The 23,349-nt window shown below is 36.0% G+C and overlaps 1 long non-coding RNA gene across 1 annotated transcript; it reads left to right on the top strand.

The window, feature by feature from the left end:
* Window positions 1–724: 724 nt before the first annotated feature.
* On the top strand, window positions 725–22,753 carry LOC309667225. Its single transcript, XR_014267638.1, has 2 exons — window positions 725–3,530; window positions 3,933–22,753. It is a non-coding gene; the product is annotated as an uncharacterized lncRNA (long non-coding RNA).
* Window positions 22,754–23,349: the final 596 nt, after the last annotated feature.

Genomic DNA, 23,349 nt, shown 5'->3' with positions numbered 1-23,349 from the left:
AGTGATTCAGATATATATATATATATATATATATATATATATATATATATATATATATATATATGTATGTATATATGTATATATTCTTTTCAGATTCTTTTCCATTATAGGTTATTTCAAAATATTGACTATAGTTCCCTGTGCTATACAGTAGGACATTGTTGTTTATCTATTTTATACAGAGTAGTGTGTATCTGCTAATTCCAAGCTCCTAATTTATCCTCTCCACCCCCTTTTCCCTTAGGTAACCATAAGTTTGTTTTCTATGTCTGTGAGTCTGTTTCTGTTTTGTAAATAAGTTCATTTGTACTATTTTTTAGATTCTACGTGTAAGTAATATCATATGATATTTGCCTTTCTCTGTCTGACTTCACTTAGTATGATAATCTCTAGGGTCTCCCATATTGATGCAAAAGACAGTATTTCATTCTTTTTGATGGCTGAGTAATATTCCATTGGGTATATGTTTATATGGTGGTTTGATGTGTCATTGCAGACACACACCCTGAGCGTGTGCCATCAGAGCATGGCTGGAGGAGCAGCGTTTGCAAGTCCATCTGTCTGGCTTCACTCCTTGTGGATGGGCTGTGTCCCCGCTGGGAACACAGGCCACTCCCACAGCTCCAGGAGCACAAGCTCACACCCAGCAGTTGGTGTGCGATATATATACATATATATATATATATATATATATATATATATATATATATATATATATATATATATATATACATATCACATCTTCTTTATCCATTCATCTGTTTGATGGACACTTAGGTTGTTTCCATGTTTTGGCTATTGTAAATAGTGCTGCTATGAACATTTGGGTGCATGGTATCTTTTCAAATTGGAGCCTTATTCTTTTCTGGATATATGCCCAGGAATGGTATTGCTGGATCATATAGTAACTCTATTTTTGTTTTTTTAAGGAACCTCCATACTGTTCTCTATAGTGGCTGCACCAATTTACATTCCCACCAATGGTATAGGAGGGTTTCTTTTTCTTCACACCGTTTCCAGCATTTATTATTTATAGACTTTTTGATGTCCATTCTGACAGGTGTGAGGTGATACCTCATTGTAGTTTTGATTTGCATTTCTCTAATAATTAGCTATGTTGAGCATCTTTCCTGTGCCTGTTGGCTATCTGTATGTCTTCTCTGGAGAAATGTGTCTTTTGCTCATTTTTTGTTTGGGTTGTTTGTGGTTTTTTTTTTATATTGAGCTGTATGAGTTATTTGTATATTTTGGAAATTAATCCCTTATCTGTTGCATCATTTGCAAATATTTTCTCCCATTCTGTAGGTTGTCTTTTCATTTTGTTAATGGTTTCCTTTGCTATTCATAAGCTTTTCAACTTAATTAGGTCCCATTTGTTTATTTTGCTTTTGTTTCCATTTTTCTAGGAGACAGATCCAAAGAAATGTTGCTGCGATTTATGTCAAATAGTGTTCTGCCTATGTTTTCCTCTAGGAGTTTTATAGAATCCAGGGTTACATATAGGTCTTTAATCCATTTTGAGTTTATTTTTGTATATTGTGTCAGAGAATGTTCTAATTTTATTCTTTTACATGTAGCTGTCCAAGTTTTCCCAGCCCCACTTTTCTCCAGTATATATTTTTTGTCTCCTTTGTCATAGATTAATTAACCATAAATGAGTGGGTTAATTTCTGGGCTTTCTATCCTGTTCCATTGATCTATGTGTCTGCCTTTGTGCCAGTATCATACTGTTTTGATTACTGTAGCTTTGTAGTATAGTCTGAAGTCAGGGTGTGTGCTTCTTCCAGTTCTGTTCTTCTTTAACAAGATTGTTTTGGCTATTTGGGGTCTTTTGTGTTTCTAAACAAATTTAAAAATTATTCGTTCTAGTTCTGTGAAAAATGCTGTTGATAATTTGATAGGGATTGCATTAAATATATAGACTGCTTTCAGTAGTATGGTCATTTTAACAATACTGATTCTTCCAATCCAAGAACATGATATATCTTTCCATCTGTTTGTGTCATCTCCAATTTCTTTCATCAGCATCTTAAAGTTTTCCAAGTACAGGTCTTTTGCCTCTTTTTTTAAAAAAATAAATTTATTTATTTATTTATTTTTGTCTGCATTGGGTCTTCGTTGCTGTGCACACACTTTCTCTACTTGTGGCGAGTGGGGGCTACTCTTCATTGCGGTGCGTGGGCTTCTCATTGTGGTGGCTTCTCTTGTTTTGGAGCACGGGCTCTAGGCACGTGGGCTTCAGTAGCTGTGGCACGTGGGCTCAGTAGTTGTGGCTCGCAGGCTCTAGAGCTCAGGCTCAGCAGTTGTGGTGCACGGGCTTAGTTGCTCCACAGCATGAGGGATCTTCCCGGACCAGGGCTCGAACCTGTGTCCTCTGCATTGGCAGGTAGATTCTTAACCACTGTGCCACCAGGGAAGTCCCCCATTTGTCTCTTTAGTTACGTTTATTCCTAGGTATTTTATTCTTTTTGATGCAATGGTAAATAGGATTGTTTCCTTAATTTCTCTTTCTGATATTTTGTTGTTAGGGTATAGGACTGTAATAGATTTCTGTATATTAATTTTGTATACTGCAACTTTATTTAATTCATTGATGAGCTCTAGTAGTTTTCTGGTGGCATATTTAGGATTTTCTATGCATAGTATCATGTTATCTGCAAACAGTGACAGTTTTACTTCTTCCTTTGGGATTTGGTTTCCTTTTATTTGTTTTCCTTCTCTGATTGCTGTGCTAGGGCTTCCGAAACTATGTTGAGTAAAAGTGGCAAGAGTGAGCATCCTTGTCATATTCCTCACCTTAGAGGGAATAATTTCATGTTTTCACCATTGTGTATTATGTTACCTGTGGGTTTCTCATATAAGGCCTTTATTACGTTGAAGCAGGTTCCCTGTGCCCACTTTCTGAAGTGTTTTCCCAAATCCTAAGCTTTGCCCATTGGATTTGACCATGGACTATTTTCTCTCAGCTCTAGCGATGTATCTGATTCTGCTAGGTTACTTCTAATCACATGGCCTCCTGTGCGCATGCAAAGCAAACCACGTGATATTCACCTAAAAGGACAACATGAAATCATCTTCTTAATTTGATGGTTTAGAACTCAAACACCAAATAAGATTGACCATAGTATTTTTTTAAAGGTATCTAACTTAGAGGATTTTACTTTATCTTTAAAGTACAAATGTCTCAAAAATCTCTAAGCTACATTATCTTTACCTCTCACATTTGTGCATGTTCAAGGAAATAATATTTCTTCAAACTCTAATGAATTTTGTAAGAACTATAAATGAATTATACTCAAACACGTACTTACATGTATGAATATTCAAATAAATTACTGAATAAACCAATGAGGTATTGGATATATATAGTTTTGGGCCTTTTCTTTCTACCCTGTTTTTAAACTATGAATTTTTCTATATATTGCATTTTGTAAAATTTCTTTAGATTTCTTTGTTTACCAATGTTCTCATCTACTGTATCCAATATTCTAATAAATCCATATGTGTTTTATATCAATAATTCATTTTCTGTTTGGAATTTCCTTTTTTTTTTTTTTTTTTTTTTTTTTAAGGAGGAAGCTACTAAGGGAGAAGAGAGGTTATCACCCTGTCACCTTTATTTTTATTTTTTTTTTTAAACTCAAGAGAATTTAATTTTTATTTATTTATTTATGGCTGTGTTGGGTCCTCGTTTCTGTGCGAGGGCCCTCTCTAGTTGCGGCGAGCGGGGGCCACTCTTCATCGCGGTGCGTGGGCCTCTCACTATCGCGGCCTCTCTTGTTGCGGAGCACAGGCTCCAGATGCGTAGGCTCAGCAGCTGTGGCTCACGGGCCCAGTTGCTCCGCAGCATGTGGGATCCTCCCAGACCAGGGCTCGAACCCGTGTCCCCTGCATCGGCAGGCAGATTCTCAACCACTGCGCCACCAAGGAAGCCCTGGAATTTCCTTTTATATTTTATTATATATATATATATTTTTATATAACTCCTTTTTAATTCAGCATGTGTGTGTATGATTTTGGGTTTGGGTTCCTATTCTTTCACTTTGTTTTTTGTTTTTTTTCTTTTATATTTGTAATCCTTTAAACATATTCATTATGTATTATCTTTCAGATTACTGTATTATCTCTTAGACTTGGGGTTGTGATACTCTTATTTGGTTAATCTACTATCTCTATCTTTTGATGAATTGCTTCTTTATATAGTTTTACATCTTTGTTGTTGAACTCATACTCAGTGGGAGACTATATTTTATGGGATTCCAACATATTCCTAAAATGAGGAAGTATCTTTAGACTGTGATTTTGCCCTTGTTTCTGCCCAAGGGATTTTACTTATTTTTGTTATATTATCTCACCTCCTAGATTCCAGCACCACATGAGCTATGGAAAATCTGTCCATATATCCATGCATGATGTAGACATGGTGTTTCTATTATTTAGTGGAGGCGTTTTTCCTATTCACAGCTCCATACAGAGCCAAGCTTTCCTAAGTAAGAATACAGATTACAGTTTTTCTTTGTTTATGTAGCTGTGTGAATTCAGTTGATCTCTAGACTTTTTGAAGAAGTTGTAACTCCAATCTCTAGCTTCTAAAACCTTTATCTGAATACAGTATTTCTCTGGGCATCTAGAGCACTAATTCACACAATGATTGCTTAGATCATTACTTCCTTCTGTCAATAACTGTGAAAGATTAGAGATTTTATCCTACTTTCAGGCTATCAAGTCAGCCTGCCACAGTTTCGCAGATGCTAGCAGAAGACATGAGACTCCTAGATGAGAGGTGAAGGATAGTTTATTGTTCACAACAATAGCAGTAAACAGAGTATTAGTATTTTCTTGTGCTGGTTTACCAAGCTTCAAATCCAACAGGAAAATGCAGAGGGCCAGGTGAAACTTGAACACTCAGTGGATATATTTAGGAGAGGGACCATGAGTTTAAGGATCCTGGATCTTTTATGTCTGACTTTTTCTCAAAAGGCACTATCTTTATTTTCCAATCTGTAACCAAATCTGCATTTTGCTGCAGAGAGAAACATCATCTCTAAATTCCAAGTCTGTTTGCCACATAGATTCCTTCAAAAGATAGGAACAAAATGACAGTGTCTCTCTCACAAGACCTGCCCTAATGTGAGAAACCCATAGGGAATGTCTTCCAATACTTTGTTTCTAGACCCTAGAAATTTACCCTTAATTTTTTTGGGGGGCGTTCTAAGTATTCTATCATTTTGCAGTTAAATTATAACCAGTATGTCAACATATTTGAAATAGGGAGAGAATAGTCTATCTTGCATGTTTTCTCACATAATTACTTCTCCCTTTAAAAAATTTAGGCTCAAAATTGTTTTCCTGATCACTTCGAATTTATTCTAGTCTCTTCTGCCATTGATTTTTGCCATTGATTTTTACAAGAAAAAGAAATCTGAGATTTTAATGTTCCTAATTTATAAGTAAGCTGCTTTGTCTCCCTTTGGTATATTTTAAGATTATTCTCTTTGATTGTAGATATTATGCATTTTCACTCCAATTTTCTTCAGTGTTCTAGTTACATCAATATACTAGTTACAACTAAAATGTTAAACTTGGTTTTGGAGTATTTCATTTCATTTTTGATCCCTAGATGGATGTTAATAAAACCAAATTATCAATCATTTCACTTCTATGTGTTCTAAACACGTTATATAAATCAACTTCATTAGTTACTCATTTGGAAAAAAAACAACTATGCCTATATATTCCACAGGTACCAATAAACCTCTCCAGAAACTGAGCACAGTTGAATTATTTGTGTCCATCTATTTAATATGATTTATTCCCTGATATCATTCCTATAGTTTGGGTCACTCTCACCAAAAAGAGTTTTAACCCTGTTTTAGAGTGCAGTCTCTTTGTATCTTTATAATTGTGATCACAGTCTCTTTGTATCTTTATAATTGTGATCATTAACAAGTATTTATGCTGTGATAAGTAATGGGTTGGGTGCTGTTGGGCTTCAGGCAGAGTGACTGCCCTTCAGAGATAAAATTCTACTTTACAGCTTTAATTGGACTTTAGCAAAATGTGTATGTGTGTATTAAACATTTTAAAAAAGTGTATAAATGCAGATTTAATATATTCATGAACATACAAAATTTAAGAAACCTCAATGTTCATGAAGATGTAATCGGTATATAATGGGAATCATGAGGTTAATTCTTAATTTCCTAAACTTTCTAAAAATGCTTCATTCCAGACCTGCCAATAGCCTCTGAATATGACTATGAGTAGGGTTTAGTTTCAAAGAAAAAGTAAACATATTAAGGACATTTTGATGTAAGTTGTACTTTTCAACTTTTTCAAAAGGAGAATTCCATGGCATTCTTTCACTTAGTTATAAAATTTACATAAATAATGGCTTATTCTAAACTGCTGTTGGTAATAACTTTACTTTTCATTTTTCTTCATGCTAATATTTAGCCATGTGGAGGATTTTTCGCTGTATTGCCGTCAGACAGCATTAAGCTCTTTTTGTTGTTGTTACCTTTCTATTAAGCCAATTTTTCTTGTACCAGACTGGTACTGATAAAAGTGAACTTCCCTCAGTTGAGCAGGTTCAGCTTACTTTAAGATCCACCCTATTTCTATGAGACTAACTGGATTTACCTATCTGTTTCCCTTGTGACCTCTCTTTCTCCATCCTACTAAATGTAATAATGATTTTATCACACTATTAAGCCTTGATAAAATAGATTTCCCTCTCCTTCTTATTCTGCTGATTTAACATCTGAAACTATTCAGGATTTTCCTTTATTATAATTTTCTTAATAGAAAATATAAAGATGTTGAAGGTGTTTTCATCTAATTGAGCCCCCAAATAAACAAAGTGGTCAAAGTAGAGGTAAGGAGTGTATGGAAATAACCTTATTTCTCCGGTTATCTTTATGAAGCTCCGTCAAATTGTCTTTACTATTTTCTATTTTCTCTAGATATCATCTAATATTCCTTTTTTCCTTTATGAGAATCACATTTTGATCAAAACAAGGTATAATATACATACAAATGAGTATACATTTCACAGAGAGGTTAAATTTCTGTTAGCACTTACAAGTAACACTCAATTCAACACATTTATATACTGATTGAGTACAAATGTTAAGCTTTCTTTTTAGAGCTGAATAGCATTCCATTGTCTGGATATACCACAGTTTATTCATTCATTCACTACTGAAGGACATCTTGGTTGCTTCCAAGTTTTGGCAATTATAAATAAAGCTGTTATAAACATTCATGCACAGGTTTTTGTATGGACGTACGTTTTCAGCTTATTTGGGTAAATACCAAGGAGCACAACTGCTGCACAGTATAGTAAGAATATTTTTAGTTTTGTAAAAAACTATCTTTGAAACTGGTTGTGACATTTTGTACTCCCAACAATGAATGAGAGTTCCTGTTGCCCAGATCCTCATTAGCATTTGGTGTTGTCGGTGTTTTAGATTGTGGTTATTCTAAAAAGTGTGTAGTGGTATCTCATTGTTATTTTGATTTTTAATTCCTGAATGCCATATGATGCTGAACATGTTTTCATATGCTTATTTGCCTTTGATGAGGTATCTGTTCAGATTTTTTTCCCATTTTTTAATTGCGTTTTTCACTTTATTGAGTTTTAAGAGTACTTTGTATATTTTGGATAACAGTCCTTTATTAGATATGTCTTTTGAAACCATTTTTTTTCCCCAGTCTTTGGCTTGTCTTCTCATTTTCTTGACAGTATCCTTGCAGAGCAGAAGTTTTTGATTTTAATGAAGTCCAAATTATCATTTGTTTCTTTCAAGGATTGTCTCTTTGGTGTTGTCTCTAAAAATTAATTGCCAAAGCCAAGGTCATCTGGTTTTCTCTGATGTTATTTTCTAAGAGTTTTATAGTTCTGCCTTTTATATTTTGGTCTATGATCCATTTTGAGTTAATTTTTGTGAAAAGTGTGACGTCTATGTCTAGAATTATTTTTTCCCCTTATATATAAAGACTTATTTTTTAGAGCAGTTTTTGGTTCACATCAAAATTGAGAGGAAGGGACAGAGAGCTCCCATTTACCCACTGCCCCTACACATGTGTAGCTTCTCCCATTATCAACATCCCCCACCAGAGTGGTATATTTGTTGCAATTGATGAATCTGTATTGACAAAATCATAATCACCCAAGACCACAGTTTACATTAGGGTTCACTCTTGGTATTGCACTTTCTGTAGGTTTGAACAAATCTATAAAGACAGGTATCCATCATTATGGTATCATACAGAGTAATTTCACAGCCCTGTACTCTGCCTATTCATCCCCCACCTTCACCCCAACCAACTCCTGGCAACTACTGACACTTTTACTATTTTTGTAGTTTTGCCTTTTCCAGAATGTCATATAATTAGAATCATACAGTATGTAGCCTTTTCAAATTGGCTTTTTTAACTTAGTAATATTTATTTATAAATTCTTTTTTTTTACAAAAGGATGTTCAGTTGTTCCAGCGCCATTTGTTTAAAAAACTATCCTTTCTCCATTGAATAGTCTTTGCCCCTTTGTCAAAGATCAGCTGACTATATATTGTGTGGGTCTATTTTTGGGCTCTGTGTTATGTTCCGTTGATCTATCTATTATTTCCCCCATTTAATTTTATTTTGTTTTCTAGAAGATTATTTTTATAAAGTATCATTTATATTATCAATTTCTAGAATAGTAATATTCTAACATTAATACATTCATGGAATGCATTTAATGTACACATTTTCACTTTGGATTTCTTCACCCAGAACTTAAATAAAGGCATTGAATAATTAAGCACTAAAATAAATTTTTATTGCACACATCTTTATTTTAGACATTTAAGAATTAAGAATTGTGTTTTTTGCAATAAGAAGTCCAAATGATGACAATTGTAGCTTAGCTTTAGCTCTACAAGATAAAAATTATGTCATTAAACTGATGCAGATTGGTTATCTATTTAGAAAAAAACAAGTTATTTTTGCCTTGTACCTTATTATAAAATAAATTTCAGATAGAGTAAATATAACAAATGAAGCCAGAAAATAGCTTTTAAAAAGTATAGGAAAATATATGTCTGGTCTCAAGCTGGGGAAGATCTTACTAAGTATTCCAGCAAAGGAAAGGTTGATGGATTTGGCTATATAAAAATTTAATTAACCTGAAGTGAAAAAAAAAGATACCATAAACAAATTTCAAATGTTTGCCATATATGTAAATCAAAGGCTTTATATTCTTATCCTATAAAAGTTTTAAGAATCAATAAGCGAAAGATAAATACTCTATTAGAAAAGTAAAAGGGAGACCCATGCAAGGAACATAAGACGTTCTAATGGCCAATAAACCTATGGAAAAAGGGTTTAATCACAAAAAAATGCATATTAAAACAATAATAAAGTACCTCATTTTCCTTTTCACATTGGAATTTTTTTATTTTAATACCAAGTGTTGGCAAGATTGCATAGAAGCAAGTTAATGAAAGGAGCTGATATTCATTGAGGATTAACTTTGAGCCAGGAAATCTCACATATGTCTGGTAGGATTGCACATTGTTACCAAACAAAAAACAAAAACAAACAAACAAAAAACTATACTTTATAATTATTTTATCACCTTATATTGTTTTATAAAGTTAACAGTTGTTCTTTTTTTTTTTTTTTTAAGAATGTGCTTACATTTTTTTGACTTCTAAATCTAAGGTTTTTTGATTAAGGCATGAACAGTATGTATGGTATATCATACATTTGTCCTAAAGTTCATTAATTTAACTTTTACTTTGTAAGATAATAACTTTAAATTTTATATCTACACTGCTATTTGTTTGGTTCATCTGTTAGCAGAACAGAATAGGACAATGAAGAACTCATCAGGTTTCTATATTTTCCCTAATGTTTACTGCCTTAGTTAAGTCACTTTTGTGCTTTCTTCCAATGTAAATAATTACACTTTTTGCAATTGCCCAAACTTGTGCCAAAAGTTTTGTAGTTAAAGCAGATAGAGCATTATGATGTAATCACATCATCAAAATTGAGACAAAGTTGTTTAAGAGAAAAATAGAAAGCTGTAACCTGAAACTTGCAAAATATTTCTCTAAAAGAAACAAGAAAATGTACAGCAAACAGTGAAGACACATTTACTGTAAATTCCAGTGGGGGCCCATATTTTCTGTTTTCAGTAAGAAAGCATTGCTAATCAGTCCCAACACAGTTTTTAGTACAAAGGTTAATTTCTATCTGAGAACCTAAATATGCCTAAGTCATGACCAACAGTATATTCAAAACTTACATCATACCAGGAAGGGTTTTATCCTGGTTGGAACACTTTGGAACATTGTTAAAATTGCTTCTATTAAGAAAAGCATAGGAACAACACAATTATGACTATGAATTATGTATGCACACAAGTATATGTTTTGTCTTCTTCCACAGAAACTTTGAGGAGAGACATTTATCATTATTAAACTATTCTTTGTTGAGCAGGGATTATGTGTGTAGCACTGTTCTGGGTGCTTGGAAACATCACTGAAAACATAGATAAAAATATGTCGTGTTGACTTCAAATTACAGCAAAGGAATAAAGACTCTATATAGCACATTATATAGCATATTAGAAGGTGATGAGTAATGTAGAAATAAGAAAAAAAAGGGTTGAAAAGATAAGGGCTGGGATGGGAGTGAAGAGAGGTTTTAAATGTAAATAAGATAGTCAGGAGTTGAAAAAGTAATATATGAACAAATACTTTAAAAAGGTGAAGAAGTCAGCCATGGGATAACAGGAGGAAGAACACTTACAGGAAGAAAAAACAGTCAGTGCATTGGCTGAAAGGATGAAGTATGCCAGGCATGCAGATCCGCTTTAGGATCAGCATGGGATGCAGTGTGGCTGGAGCAGAATGAATGGAGAGGAGGGTAGTAAGGAGTCAGGTCAGAGAAGTAATGAGGATGGGAGGGTTTGGCTCTTGCTGGGTTAGATAGCCCCTTTAAGGACTCCACTGGAGCCTGGTATCAACCATAGAAATATGGAGAAGGCATTAGATTCTGGATATGTTTTTAAGGCAGAGCTAACATTTTCTGGTGGATTGGAACTGGGGTGTGAGAGAGAGAAGTGTTGAGGATAACCTCCTCTTTGCTCTGGAGAGAGACATTCATTTTGTTTTTCAAGGCTGTTCACTACATAAACATTTTTGACAAGATAGTTTGGAAGAAAAGGCAGGCAGGGCCTTGCTCTCAAGATGTGCAAAAATGTGAGACCCATGGAGAATTGCCTGCCATTGACCAATTTTTCCATCACGCAAGTTCCTTTGTTTGGCAAAACAGTGCTGCCGTACACTTTGCCGTACACGTTGCCTAAGTCAGAAACTTAACAGTCATTTCTAAGCCCTTCATTTTGCTGGGAGTATTGCAACAAAGATATGCCTTCTTCCTGCTGTAGCTGACCATGAAAAATCCTTGCACACATATTGGGACCTTGAGTGAAACCAGCCTTAGGATTAAGCCAGTTCTGATGAAGACAGGACAGAGAAATGCAAAGTAACTGGACTTTAATGACAGTGTTCAAAAACTCTTTCAATGCTCACCTGTGCCCACAGCAATCTTTAAACATTTTATTTCTTATATTGTTTGTGGATTTGAGTTGGATTTTCAGTTACTTACAGCAAAAATGTACTCTTTCCATTCTTTAAGATAAAACTAGACTTCTCCCTGTAATATTTTCCTAATCGTTAAAAGGTATTTTCATCGATTTTTTCACGTAATTATTGTTTTTAGCATTTAAAAACTTTGACCTACTTGCTTTCCAATTTTCCGAAAATTTAGTGTTTTTAGATTACCTTTCAATTTTTTATAAATTCCATAAGAATGTCATAATGCATTCAGCATTTCTTTTTGTACGTAGAAAATATATCTCTGCTCCAGAATGGTATGAGAGCATACCATACTGAGTGATAATAACATTTGGTAATCATAGATATGCTTTTTCCAATAATACTAGTATTTAAAAATAAAATCTGGAGGAGCGACATTACCAAACCAGCAGAGTAGGAGACCTCAGTCTCCATGCCCCCTGAAGATCAACAACTAGATAGCTATCCACAAAAAAAAAGCAGCTCTTAGATTGCTCAGGAGCCCATGTATGAAACTTCAGGAAACACAGTAGAACAAAAAAACCTGCGAAGAACCACACAAAAAGGGAAGAAAGAATGGTTTTCTTCTGCCTGCATCATCCCACCACAGAGGCAGGCACTGCTCAGCACTAAGAGGGAAAACCTCACCTAGAAAGACTTCCCTCTCTGGGAAAGGGAGAAGGGAGTGAGTGACCAGCTTCCTCAGCCATTTGGGGCACAACATGAAGGACCTTGCTTTGGTTTCACCCCATCCAGAGACTGGCAAAGCTGAGAGTATCTAGATGGCCAGGAACAAGGAAGAAGAACAGGGGCTACGGGTATTAACCACACGGTGGGAATGACCATGGTTCCCAGCGACCTGCTCCGCAGAGGGCCCCAGAAGCTTTCACTACTGAAGAAACCAATGGCCAGCACAGCTACCATAGACCCCCTACAGAGCTGACCATTTTTTGCCTCACAGATACTCAGTTTGCAGGCGCCAGCCACCTGAGTCCCTCCCTGCTCTTTCTCCTTCCTGCCCTGCCAGAGCCAGGATTTGCACAGGCCTCCAGCCCCTGCCTTTGCGGCTGCATGAGTGCAAGACAGCCTAGACCTGGGTGGCTGACCCTTACTGCTGTGTGAGCCTTGGGGGCTAGACCCTGTGCACCTTCACACGGCAGTTCTGATGCCCGTGACTGGGTCCCTACGTGCATGCCTGTGGTGAGATCCGGTGACCATGAAATGCACACTCAGATCAGGCCCTATATCCTCCCATTGGCCTGCACCATCAGGCTCACCTACAGCTATGTCCACCAGCTCTGCACCTGTACACCTCTGGCCCAAGTCACTCACTAGCCTCCACTCCCATGAACTCACCCATAGGAAGACCCTGCAGTGGCAAGAGTACAGCTGAGTGCTGAAAGCTAAGGTCCCCACAGCTGCTTGTGAACCCAGCTCTAGACCTGTCTCCTGTAGCTGGCCTGTTCTGCTGGCCTTGCTTGCAACCAGACCCTCTGACTGTGTACCTGTGTCCCGCTGGCCCAACTTCCCTCAGCAGCCTTCACTGCCATGCTCACATCCGTGGCAAGACCCTGCAGCCACAGGAGTGCATGCTGACCCCAGAACCCCTGCAGTTGCCAGAGTGGCTGCAGTTGGCCCTGGTTTTGCTGCTGGCCCTGGCCCCCCGCCAGAACGTGTGTATTTGCAACCTGCCCCAGGCCAGTGTGTGCGCATCACTCCAGCTACCACCACTACCTGCCACTGGACCTGGAGGCACTGCTGAGAACCCCAACATCACTTGTAGCTACTGCTGAACGCGCACAGCCCTCACCAAAGATTACACAGGTTTTGATGCTGCAGAGTCCAGTGATCTGAGCCAAAGAGATACAGCCCCACCATCCCAGAGCTACTGTGTGCCCTACACCAACTCCCTATGCGACTAGGCTCGCGGTCACAGTGTGCTCCAGTGCCGCCACCTGAAGGTGAAGTTCTTTCCTTGCCCGAAGTCCGTCCGTCAAATCTGGAAGAGGTGCCTGCTTCTTCAAATGTGCAGACACCTTCGCAAGACTGCAGGGATCACAAAGAATCAGGGAAACGGGGCACCACTGAAGGAACTGACCTCAAAGAAATAGAGATACATGAATTACCTGGCAAAGAATTTGAAATAATTGTTCTGAAGATGCTCAGAGAGCTACAGGAGAACCCAAATATACAGCACATTAAAAGGATCATAAACCATCATCAAGTAGGATTTATCCCTGGGATTCAAGAATGATTCAAATCAATAAATGTGAAACAAGACACTAATAGAATGAAAAACAAAAGTCATATGATCATCTCAATAGATGAAGAAAAAGCATTTGACAAAACTAAAGGTTTTTGGTTTTTGTTTTGGGGGGTGCGGTAGGGGAGAAGTAGTCCAGGATGGGTTACTGCATTACCTTTAAGAAAGGCAAGGTCAAATTGTAAACTTAAAGCCTGAGAGCTATCAAGTAATGGTAGTTAATTTTAATAGTATGTTTCCAAATGGCAGCTATTGTTCCTCTAAACACATAGTAACTGATTTAATGCTTAACACAGCCCGGGGAATTAGGCATGTTTGCTATCATCAGGCCACTACGACACAAAGAGCAACTCAGCCAAGGTCCTGCAGGATTCATGCCCCAAATCCCTGCTTCAACTATTCCATGTATTATTTGTTATCCATTGTGGTTCATTCTGCTTCTTCTAATTTCATAACCTAGCTTGAGAGTATTTTATCATTGTTTGTAATCAGTTGTCATTGAATTTAGTTTGCTATATGTTATACATAATTTTCATGGGAGATGCATTTATAAGGGATGGAACACAGGTTTTCATGTTAAAGAAAAACTTACAATTTGCCAGATTTGAGCTTGAACTTTGATGCACTAGGAGGTATTTTGCAGGTAAGTCCTTTTAATACAAAAATAAGTACAAGGATGAACATGAGACTCACAGAGTGGGCTTAATAGGAACTCTTCACCATCTGGCTATTTCTATCACTAGAGTAACACTGAAAATCCTCATAGGAAACAAACTAACATGTTCGTGTCTGTCAAAAGAATGGCACCTTAGAAACAAAAAAAATGGAATCACTGAGTGATAGGAAAATTCTGACAGTCTATGTTTATCATTGGTGTGAATTTATGACTGTATAAAGCAGTGCTATCCTCTCATCTGTACACAATATTGGCTGTATCACTACAAGAAATATATATATTAGTGATTGAAAACATCTGAGGAATAAACTAAAAAGTAATAGGTGATGCTGTATTACCAGCTCTTGGTACAGCCTGGAGTTAATAGTGAGCACATATACCTTGTTCGTGTCTTTCTAGCACCTCCCACCTAAGGGAAATAATAGCACGTTTCAGGTTACAGCTCTCTATTTATCTCTTAAACCACCCTGTCTCAATTCTGATGTTGTGATTATATCATGGGGTTGTATCTACCTTAACTACATAGCTTCTGGCATTACTTGGAGAAACAGAAATGGCTGTATAATTATTTGGTTTGGAAGACAAAAGCCCTCAAGGGAATTTTATTAAGGAATTGAAAGTCAAAGAAGTGCAGAAATATGATTATCTCATCATAAAGGAGTTAGTTAAATTGTGGTTAAAGAGCAATACAAAACAGTTCTGTTAACACAGGCAAAATGGTTGGTGAAATCACTACACAAAAGCTGACAGAGCAGGTGCAGTGCTGGTATTGAATCCGTCCTGAGCTGTGGGCCCAATCAAACGGTTTCCTTTACCTACCCTGTTTAGGGCCAGGTTGGCTGAGGCTGCAGCAGGGCTGAATTCAGACGCCAGATAGAGTTTGGGACCCTGCGCCTGTAGGCATGTGTGTAAAATGGAAATTATCCATAGGGACCTCTAGTAGTATATGATTCTAAATTATACTCTATTTTTTTAAAAATCATATGAAAGTTTTGATATTTGGAAAAAAGATTAAAACAACACCGAAGTCTAATTTTCATTAATCCAGCTGCCTACAGATGCCACACATTTTTTGAGGGAGAGATGAAGACCATGTAGCTAAAAAATAACTTGAATAATTGGCACAAAAGCTATTTATTTGAGTCCAGAGTATAAATTAAGCTTCTGGTGAGAAGGGCAATAATTTGAGGAAGCTACAAACTCCTTTGAACTCTCAGAAATAAGGTTTACTACAGCTGGCTTAATTCACCAAGAAAAACTAGCAGTTTTTCTGAACCTTCCTGTGGTTCCTTTTGTGTCTCTAAAAGTGTAAAGCAAAGGGGATAAAAGAGAGGGTGCTTTTTTCCAAGTGGGGAGCCTCTGGCCTCTTATTGCAACAACCAGGCCCTAGAGAAAAATTTAAGAGGTCAATTCTCCTCAGCAACAGAATAAAAAATATCGCCTGTATCATAATTTTGCACTGAAAACATAGTTCTCACTAAATCTTGTGAAATATAAACTAACAGTATTACCCCAAATGACTAAACACATACTTGAACTGACAAATTTAGGACATTTTATTACATTTCTTATCACAGAAGAATTTGCTTTGGTATGCAAATTTTAAAATGCATGAATATATGGATCTAAGCCAAAAATACTAATCAATAAAACACAACAGAGTGCAATTTTCATAATTACAAGCTGAACTAAGCAGTATAGCAAGACTTAAGGTACAGTCTTGATTGTTCCATTACAATAAATGCATGCCCTTCGGTTGTCTTCTAGGGAGGAGAAATGTCAGTTACTGCAGGGTAGATTTCTTTAAGGTTTTTTTAGAGACATTAAAACAGGACAACATTTCAGAAGGGATTTAAGAAGATTATTTTCTTGCTGTAAAATTGTAACTGTCATGTGTTTTTTGTTAGATCATTCTGGCAGGAATGAGAAAAGGTGGATTAGAGTTGAGAGTGGTGCTGGGGAGGCCTGTCTGGAGACTTCTGAGGTTTTGGGAAAGAGTGGACAAAGCCTGGACTAAGACGTTGACGGCGAGTGTCATGTGGGATGGTTTTGGATTAGAGAAACCTCCCTGAGGTAGGACTGTGTGCCACAGGAATGTGAGCCTAGCACAGAGTTCCATCCTAGCACAAATGCAGTGGCTTTTTGCCCTATGAGCTTTTCATAGGAATGCAAATTTGTTTAATTTTTCTCTACCATAGTTTAGCACTTATCTCAACACATAAACTATATATAGTCTTTCACCCAGCAATCCCCCTTTCAGAATTTATTCAAATAAATAAATTAAGGAAGTATAAAAAGTAAAGAGGACACACAGTTTTAAAGCAATTATACTCCAATTAAGATGTTAAAAAAAAAAAAAAAGTAAAGAGGATACAAAATAGGGCTGTGATAGCTCCAACCCAAGACTAGTTACTTCCTCTTCCATCTTGTAGAATAGAGATAGCTCTTATCTGCAGCAGGATCATCATTTCATTACTGTTATGTAACTGTGCATGTGTGATGCCTGGTTATTTCTTTTTATACATTGTGGAAAAGTAAGTAAGCTTTCCAGTGACATAGTAAAAAATTATATTCACAACACAAATGTTAGAGCCAGGTGACATAGGTTGCTAAAGGCATTATAAAGGCTTATTATAAAAGGTATTTATCACAGAGTTTCAACATTTCCTGGTTGGAGATTGAGATGTTGGAAAGCCACACTGAGGGTTTTCCACAACCTTGCAGAAATTCAATCTAGACAACTTGAAACTAATCACCACTGACCTGAACTTCTCTCACGTGGATCTTGAACAGCAGGAGGAGTCCTGATTGATTACCGCAGCCTGTTTTGCTTTTTGTTTTGTTTTTTATTATGGTATATCTTTCTAGCTCTTTCAGATAACTGTTACTTATAAAAGACTTGTCAGTGTATTTTTCCCAGGGGACTTAAAAACAGTCCTCTGTGGAACTGTATGAGGTATATACATGGAAATGTTAAAGACAAAAAAGTAAACACTTAAATAACAGCAATTAGCATTGTTTAAAAAATTATAATTATAGTCATGATAGATATTAAAACAACAATGATGACGATAATAATAGCAGTTAATATTGATTGAACACTTACTTTATGATCAAGCAAAGGTACTCTTTTAAGGGTTTTACATACAAACATATTGAATTCTTATGACAAAATCCGTGAGCCTAGTTCTGTAATTGTCCCTATTTTACAGTGCTTGATTCCATGGAACCTGACTTTAAAACCAGGACTGTACTTCATTTAACTCCATTCATTACTAAAGAAGTTCGTGTGTGTGTGTGTGTGTGTGTGTGTGTGTGTGTGCACGTGCATGTGTGTGTGTATTTTCCCTTCCTTTCATCCTTTCATTCATTATATATACACATACAGATTGGAAATCAGTAGATATCTATTTAAATGTTAACTGTTTATTTCTGATGGAAGATTCAAGGGATTTTTGATCTTCATTGTGCACACCTTTCTGCATTATTTGAAATTTTATCGAGAAGATATCATTTTTAATAAAAATATTTGAAAACTAAAATATATGGCTATACGGAAAATGTTTGAAATACATTGTTAAAAAAAGTAGGTTTCCAAATTCGTATGCATTTATGATGACAATGTGGTACTCTTGAGCCTACACATACACCCACACACATACCCACACTTACAGGTAAAATGGTGGAAGTACATCAAAATCTTAGTTATAATTATCTACAGGTGATGAAATTATGCATTGTTTCAATTTTCTTCTTTTTGGCTAAAATGAACTTTATCATTTTACTATACATTAACATATGTTATTTTGTAATAGAAATAAAAGCCAAAAAAATAATAATAACCTTAAAGAAGAAAAAGAAAGTGAAAGAGAAAAAACAGGGAAGTGGAGTTGGAAGCACCTTGGGTGTAAAACCTACTTCTGGTGCCATCATTTACTGGCTGTCACTTCACCTATCTAAACCTCAGATTCTTTATCTGTCAAGAAGTTTATAGTGATAATACCTCATAGGATTACTGTTTGAAGCAAATTACGTAGTTTATGTGAAACGTAGTTATGAAAACGAATTCAAACTCTAGGAATGACTCTTCTGTTTGGACTAAAGCTCAAGAAACCATATAACACAATTTCTAGTGGGAAAAAGAGGTGTGGCTTCAGGCTAATGTGGAAAACTTATAGTTCTTCCTAAACTAGATCCACTTAGCTACTTATCTAACCAATATGTTCTTTGCCTTTTTGGTGGTATTCCCATTCTCTGTTTTGTTGACTTGCACAACTTCAAGCAATCGGATTCACAGAAAAATGTCGCACTCAGTGTTTGCCCTTCTTTCCATTCAATTCCAAAAGCATAATAACAGTTTCTGGATTCCATGCCTACTCCACAAATAATGGAGCTTGAGATTAAAATGCATTCTTGTTGCCCCATGGTACTTTCTACCTCACTCTTAGACTGAATCCTTTCCCAAACTTCAGATCACTGACTGTGGCCATAATATCCAGCTTAGTCCTTATCAGTTAACTTCCAAATATGAACACTGCTTCTCCCGCTTGACTTCAAAGTTTTGAGAAGATCTAGGGTTTTATGCTCCAGGGCACTGCCTCTCTGCTTGTGCCCCCGCAGGAGAGACCTCACAGATGGTGGAAGGCATGATGACTCTGGGCTGCCTTTATAACAGATCCTTTTTCTGGTTCTATAACTCCACAGTTTTTAAAGTTTGGGGGCCAGGATGCCCCAAGCAATGGTGTCTATTGGAGAACCTCATGTAACTGAATCCATTATTCTATGTTTGAAGGATGTTGATGATTTCCAGAATGGGTAACATGAAAAGGCTGTCTACTTTTTGTATCTTTTATATTTAATCAATTGACCAACTAACCCAATAAATAATTTTCTTTATTCCCAATTTGTTTAATTATTAACAATTTTAAGTTTGCTATCTTGTTAGTCTGTTCCTACTACTGACTGACCCATGTCAGCATGATGGACATGTGGCCTTCTAAACACTGCTTTGAACCTATATTAGAGCATTTATCGTGTTCTATTATTAATATGATTTTTTATATTGGAATATATTTGATTTACAATGTAGTATTAATTTCAGGTGTACAGCAAAGTGGTTTAGCTATACACATACCTATATCTATTCTTTTTCAGATTATTTTCCCATATAGGTTATTACGGATTATTGAGTAGAGTTCCCTGTGCTATACAGTAGGTCCTTGTTGATTATCTGTTTTATATATAGTAGTGTGTATATGTTAATCCCAATCTCCTAATTTATCCCTACCCTCCTTTCCCCTTTGGTAACCATAAGTTTGTTTTCTATGTCTGTGAGTCTGTTTCTGTTTTGTAAATAAATTCATTTGTATCATTTTTTTAGATTCCACATATAAGTGATATTATATGATATTTGTCTTTGTCTGACTTACGTCACTTAGTATGATAATCTCTTGATCCATCCATGTTGCTGCAAGTCGCATTATTTCATTCTTCTTTATGGCTGAGTAATATTCCATTGTATATATGTACCACAACTTCTTTATCCATTCATCTGTTGATGGACATTTAGGTTGCTTTCATGTCTTGGCTATTGTAAATAGTGCTGCTATGAACATTCGGGTGCAAGTATCTTTTCAAATTATGGTTTTCTCCTGATATATGCCCAGGAGTGGGATTGTTGGATCATATGGTAGCTCTGTTTTTAGTTTTTAAGGAACCTTCATACTGTTCTCCATAGTGGTTGTACCAATTTGCATTCCCACCAACAGTGTAGGAGGGTTCCCTTTTCTCCACACCCTCTCCAGCACTTATTGTTCATAGACTTTTTGATGATGGCCATTCTTACTGGTGTGAGGTGATACCTCATTGTAGTTTTGACTTGCATTTTTCTAATAATTAGTGATGCTGAGCATCTTTTCATGTGCTTTAGGAAACCATAAACAAAACAAAAGGACAACCCACAGAATGGGAGAAAATATTTGCAAACAATGTGCCCAACAAGGGATTAATCTCCAAAAAATACAAACAGCTCATACAGCTCAAAAGCAAAAACACAACTCAATCAAAAAAATGCGCAGAAGCTTTAAATAGACATTTGTTGTGTTCTATTTTTAAATGTTCATTTTTTTGTTTTTCTCTTGGATTATACTTTTTGCTCTCTGAGGGCAATCACATCATCCAAAAATGACCCCACTTCTTCTTGGCCCCAGGATCCAGAGGCCTCATCAGGCTGTTGATTCAATCCATCCTAGGTGAAAGTAAATTAGCCTCAGCATCCTGGAATCTGTTCTGGGGAAATCATTTATAGTGATTTGCTTGTGCCACATGTATGTGGTACTTGGCTTTGGATAAACAAAAAATAGTGATTTACATTTTTTAATACAATTATATAATGAAGTTTGGTGGTTCAGTTTTATGCTCAATGTCATATTTGTGGTAAGTACTAAAAAATGTTTCTCAAAGAAATGTTGAGTTAGAAGGAAAATAACATTGTAACAGAATCGTAATGTTGGCTATGAGACATCAGTATTAGACTCCATTCATTCTTAAAATGGGAGTTAATATTTAGGGATCAAATGAGGTGACATGTTTGAAAATGTTTTCCCAAAAATAGGTTTTAGCACATTCAGTTAATGTTAAACTTACTATGCCTAAAACACAAAGAACCACTGTTAAGATATTCTATATGTTAAATTAGTTGGACTTCAGTGACCAATTATCATTATCACCGCCATCATCATTATCCTTATCATCCTGATGATAACAATAACAACTATAAGTATTTAGTGAGGGTTTACTATGTGCTAAAAATGGTTTTTGTTATTTTTATAATTCCTCTAAACTTTGTGACTTGCAAAGTAGGTATTATTCTCTCAGTTTGACAAGATGAGGAAACTGAAGCTCAAAGAGGGTAGCTTGAGCAGCACAGCAGAGCCAGTACATGACAGAGATTAAAATAAAACTGTAAACCATAGGTTCTCATCTGGAATCACCAGGTGACTGGAATGATAATAAGACAGATTAGTTGTTTTTTCTTACAAATGTAATGTTTTTTTCAAAACATATGTGGATAAAGGGCAAGCAATTGGAGAGTACCTGTAGATCTGCTCTTTGGGATTCTGCATCCACAAGCTGTCCACCTATTCTCTGAATTACTCATCCCTCTGCCAGGGTCTCAGCTTGTGTACTTGGGATATATGAGTTGATTGGCACAAGAGTTACCCAGCTGGACTTAAAAGGAATGACCATGCTTAAGAATGTAAGTTATTCAAAAATTAACTTACTCTCTCACAGCTTATTTTTAACAATGGCATTATATTGAAATCAGATTTTGTTATTTGATTTCTGAAGCTATCAACACAACAGAACTCCTTTAATGTTTTAACCATCAATATTTAGTTTTGCTAAAGTCAACATTGACAACTGTACCTGGTATAGATTTGTGTAAATATTCTCTTGCCATTTATGTGATAATTATTATGGAAAATTGCCTTCACAATCTCCAGAACAATCCCCATTGCTTTCTATCACCATTATTTCAGGAACAGTGTAATCTTCCAGAATTTCATTCCTGACTTCCAAGAAACATTAATTTCTCTAGCTTCAAGGTTCACATGAATAAAATTTAGATGATATTGCTGTCCTGAAGCTTTCTTTAAATGAGATAATATGTGTAGAATGTTTCATACATACATGCCTGCTCATTAAATTATAATTCCTTTCCTATTTTCACCCACCTTGAATGAATCAACCTTTGGAAAAGACAAGGCAATAAAAGATTTTGTGTCATAGTGCATATATTCATGAAATTTTAAGAAGTACAGTGATTTTGTGTCTGTAACACATCAATCTTATACAACCAATTTTTCTTAAGGAAAAATTTTTTTAAATAGTTTAACTTGAAGTGAGGGTATACATAAATGTCCCTAAGAGTAAAGGCTTATTAAAACTACTTCTTGCCTGAGCCCTCTCTTGAGGTTTGGGAATCGAGCACAGCTTCACTTTATCCCTTTTAACCACATCCACTTAATTTCTCTATTAAGTAGTTCTGCTCCATTTGACCCAGAGACTCTTAACCCTTATTCCAATTCTCTCCATTTTAAGTGAAGAATAAAAATAACACCTGTGTTATTCCTTGGAGGGTTATTGTGAGGAGCAAAATGAAAATAAATGAAAGTGAAAGGACATTCACAAGCTGAAAATATTGAAATAAATATGTTAGAATTATTCTGTGAGGAGCTACCTTGAGTGGATAGATCCTTTAATCACAGATTTCAAAGTGTAAAAAACTGAGGTGGAGATTGCTTATGTCACACACATCTACTTTTCTCCTCTTTCCCTGGGTACATTATTAGAATGCTTTTCTTGATCTTCCTTTATGTGTGACCCAGCGACTAAGTTGTAATCAGCAGAGTTTGAGCAGAAAGATGTATTTGACTCCCAGACTTGCCTCATAAAAACCTCCCATGTAGACTCGTTATTTTTTTTATTGTTTTCACTTAAAAATCCTGGAATGGAGACAATTGGCAAGGTGACCCTGGGCACACTTTGTTCAAAGTGGCAAAGTCTCTGTCTCCATGGGTCAATGAATAACTATGAGTGAGAGAGAGAGAGATGCATCATTGACACGTAAGGAAAAAATAATCTATGATGCAGATTTGGGTCAATTTGTTACAGCAGTCAGAATAAACCTAACTAAGATAGAAAGCTACTCTAATCGTGCTGAGATATACTTTCATTTATTTTGATTCAATTAAGTCCTTCTAATGAAAACTTGA

Source organism: Balaenoptera physalus (genome assembly GCF_965194825.1).
Source record: "Balaenoptera physalus genome assembly, chromosome: 9".
NCBI classification, from domain to species: domain Eukaryota; kingdom Metazoa; phylum Chordata; class Mammalia; order Artiodactyla; family Balaenopteridae; genus Balaenoptera; species Balaenoptera physalus.
The sequence above is the reverse complement of the archived record's forward strand: the minus strand, read 5'-3'. Positions and strand labels throughout refer to the sequence as shown.